Source organism: Phasianus colchicus, chromosome 3, assembly GCF_987193195.1.
Source record: "Phasianus colchicus chromosome 3, bPhaCol1.hap1.1, whole genome shotgun sequence".
Taxonomy (NCBI): domain Eukaryota; kingdom Metazoa; phylum Chordata; class Aves; order Galliformes; family Phasianidae; genus Phasianus; species Phasianus colchicus.
In genome coordinates this window covers 60777351-60781622 of record NC_143438.1, presented here as the reverse complement: position 1 = coordinate 60781622, position 4272 = coordinate 60777351, and positions in this window count along the sequence as shown.

Below are 4272 nucleotides of genomic sequence, written 5' to 3'. Positions count from 1 at the left end.
TAGGAGATTTTGGATAATCTTTCACAAATGTTCCTCTTTCTTTTAAGAAACACTGGGTATATCTGTGGTTTATGGGTTGAATCTATTCCCATAGTGTCTTGCTGGATTTGTGCTAACATAAATGCCTTTTATAGGGCAGTGAACTGAAAAACTAGAGACATAACAAGTTATAGACCAGTCAAGCACTAGACTTCTCCCTGTAATTAATTTGCGAGGTGTGAGAATTGCTGTTTGTGTAGGAAGATGTGTGACAGCCTCCATGTACCATGTATCTAGTCAAACTTGTCCATGGTTGGTTTCTCTGGATATCAGAACATCTGAAAGTTTTTCTTAGTATGTAATCCCATTTCATGAATGTATCTCTCTGCCTCATCAACTCTGTCTCTTTTCAAATCTCATCCTGAAACGTATTTTTTCTCCTTTGCCTATGTCTCTTAGTTTCTTTCTCCCTCGGTCATTGGCCTTATGACTGAATGATTTAACGTATTCACTATACAGTGTCTTTATAATGCTGTTTTCTGTAGCTTCTTTCAGATATAAGACACTTGATAACATTATTAAATTCCATTAAGGGCTTTAGAATGTCATTTGTATAAAAGATTCTTAACAAATAAAGTCATGGGTTTGCAAAATGTTTATTCATGCAAAGAGAATAAAATTGATGATGCTATTCCTGTGAATAAGTTTCTAAGTTGGACCATAATATTTATAGCTGGATATCTAAACACTCCAAACAGATTGTCTTCTGAAAGACTTGGGATGTTAAATTTTCTAGTCTGGTTTACGCAGCATACTGTGGTTTGTGGTTCTGGGAAGGTGTTATTTTATGGGCATATCGGATGATACTTACTCCATCCAGCTTCAGGTGTCTCAACAGAATTCTTAAGTTAGAGCTCAATCACAATACAGCCATATGCCTCCATCAGGGAAGTCAGAGCACTGATGTTAGAAGCCTGTTTTACCCTAAGTACTTTCCAAAAAGATTTTCTCAAAGTCTGATCTTGCTGGTTACGTATATAGCTGATTTCTAGGTGCTTCCTAAATCTCAGGTAGGTCTGGCTCTGCTTGGGTGGATTTTTCTGTTACCTCATGATAAAAAACATTCATGCACCAATTTAAGATTTCCACGTTTGCTGTTAGGTAGATCTTTTTTGCAGAGTGGCTATTTCAATTGTTAGGTGTCCAGTGGATATTTAGCAGGTAAGAATGACTGGAAAAAAGTGAAACTAATTCAGAATTAAAGCAGAATAGAAAACCCTAAACACTGATGTGTGTGGGGTTTTTTTGTTGTTGCCATTTTTTGTTTGTTTGCTTATTTATTTATTTATTTATTCTTTTTGTTTTTCTCTGAGTGTCCTTTCCATGTTCGACCAATCTCAGCTGTGATAAAATATTCCCTGCCGGCGTGTTTCTTCTCCCAGAATATCTCCAGTTCACTAGTCTCAAATTATGACATGTATCCCTGGATATGAAAGCTTTTGGCTGAGCCTGAATAAGCTTTCTGGTAAGACAGATGTTCACTCTTTGGATATGTAATAGAAAACCCATCCAGTGTCTCATCAGCACAAAACTGATGATGTGATCCAACTTCAGGTGCTTTGTCTCCTACAGAAACTTTCATATCTATTACCTGTAAAATAGCATGATGATTTCAAATTGGATTCTAGACACTGATTGAGGCCAGACTCTAATTCAGTGACAGCATCAAGTCTTTCTATTTATTATCCAATTTATTATGGGGCTGGGAGAGAAGTAGGAAAGCAAAGGGAAGAAAAAAGAAACCTATATGTTTTTTGTATTATTTTTTAAAAACAATTTTTTTTTTTCTTTTTCCTTAAGCTTTCCATCGTCCTAAAGCAGAAGCCTGATTTTTCACTCTGTTGCAGGATGGAGCAAATACTTCAAAGCAATACTTGGTCTGACCTTTGCTTTCATGTCTCTGTTGTCTCACAGGTGACTTCCACTGTCTCAGGACATCTTCTTAATCATACTTATTGTGCTAGCCAAGATCCATCAGCGTGCTGCATGGATTCAGGGTTGGAGAAGTAGGAAGAAAAATTTAGCAGCTCAGAATAATAGATCAGACTTCCCATTTCCCTGACCAATGAGTCAGAGATTTTGTGAACTAGCGTTTGGGGATGGAGTTGAGTAATCCATTCAGAAACTGACCCATTGCCTGAAAAGATTGGTTGTTTTTTGGTTTTTTTTTGGTTTTTTTTTCTCCATTGGTTTCCATTTTAAGATAACAAATAAAATGGCTTTTCTCGCTCACAAGAATGTGAGCAAAATGTGTGGTTGGCTGAGAGTTAAGGAGTGTTATAGGACCCCATACAAATGCAGCCTCTTCGTAGAATTACAGGGCTCAGAAAGATGTTTTAAATGGATGATCATTTGTATAGCTTGTGTAGGGCCTCACGCAGGGATTACATGAAGACGCCATGCATATGTACTTTTTAGTTCACATTTCAGGAATTCTCCTTTCTTGAATAAGGAATCTGGGGGGTGAGCTAATAAACAGTACAGGTACCTGCTAGCTGATTAAATACTAAAATCATTGTTGAAGTAGAAAAGTTTGCTGCATTGGCAAAAAAACCTCTGGTTTAAAAAGTTTTGTGTGCGCCTTCCAACATAATCACAATCAAGTATTCCTTAAAACAGGTTGCTGAGGAAAGGAAAATAAGAAGTCTTTCAATTAGGAGATAAAAATTAGAGTAATGGGAGAGACTAATGTGTGTGGTAAATATTGTATTAACTTTTTACATTCAAAATTGGCTTCAGAAGACAAAGAGTTGGGATGAAATGTAAGCTTGAAATTTGATGTAAACAAAAAGAAATTCAGATGCTCGAAGGAGGCAGGGACAGCTCTGCTTTCCTGGAGTGAAGGAGGGGAAGGCAGCCTGCAGCAAGACAACATCCTGATCCTCTGCACTGGCATTCTCGAGTGGAGGAGGAAAACGTGTGCCCTGGCATCGGGGACACTAAGCAGCGTGAGCTGAAGAAGAGTGCAACTACATGGCTCATTGTGAATCTGTGGTAACAAGACCCATAGACCACATGTTACCCATGCCATTTTACTGTTCCGTGGAGAGGGAAAGGGAGAAGAGCAAAATGGAAGGGAACAAAAGGATGGGAGTGGCGGAAAAGAAAAGAGGGCTGCTGCTGTAATCAGCACTGCACTGAACTGTGAATTTTAAGAGGTTCGCTTTAGTTCAGATTGTTATTTCCTCTGCTAGGTATCTGTACAAGATAATGACGATGGCTGACAGTATGTTGTAGCGTAGACAAATTCTCATGGACTTTGCAAACGGGTCTCATGTCCAATATGCTTCAATCTATATGATCACAGCTTAGTCATATTGCCACATTGTTTTTAATGGTACATTTAATTTTATGAATAAACTGGTTTCTAAATTGCTAACCAGTTGTCTGATTAGCTGCCACAGATACCATTTAATCTAAGTGCTCAAGTAAAGCGTAACCGCTGCTTTTATGGTGTTATCAATACCCCTGTCATATCTGTCTAATTGCCATCTAGGTAACCTACGCTCGTACGAAAAAATTCCCTTAGAAATCAGTAAAGAAAAATGATGCTTGTTTGTGGATAGGCTATATTTAGTTTTGTTTTTTTTTAAATGTTATCTAATGACTTAATGGCTTGTTGAATTTCAGTGCAAAAAGTGACAAACTGTGAAGTATGGTAATGGGTCACGTGTCTTTTGTTCCTTATCTTCAAATATATACTCTTGCATGCCTGAGAAGTCAAGGGTATATTTTTCAGCCTCCAAGAAGAGCTTATTTTAGTATTTGTGGGGTACAATCTGAAAACAAGGATTTAGCTTGCATTCAAAATCAGCTACTGGAGCAAATTTAGACACTGTTTTTCTTGAGATCTGCAATTTGTTCCATGAAAGCCAACATTATGACCAGCAGTCATGCCTGTAAAGGGAAAGCTGATCACCTGATAATGTGCTGGAATATTTGTAACCCTGAGAAGTATAGGTCTTAACATCTCCATTTTCGCAGCAGAGACACATGAAATTTCATTGTACGCTGGGAATGCGGACAATGCACAGTAACAAAGATGAAGAGCAGATGCTCACACTGCCTGGACTTGATGCCTTATTTACAGTCAAGCTCTTCAGAGGACCGCTCAGTGTTAGTCCAGTGAAGCCTGGTGGAATAAATGCTTTCTGACCTCCTCATACGCTGTTAGCTGCTTTTTCAGAGTTTAAATCTAAGGGCCATTGGATCAAGACACAAGAACTGTACGAC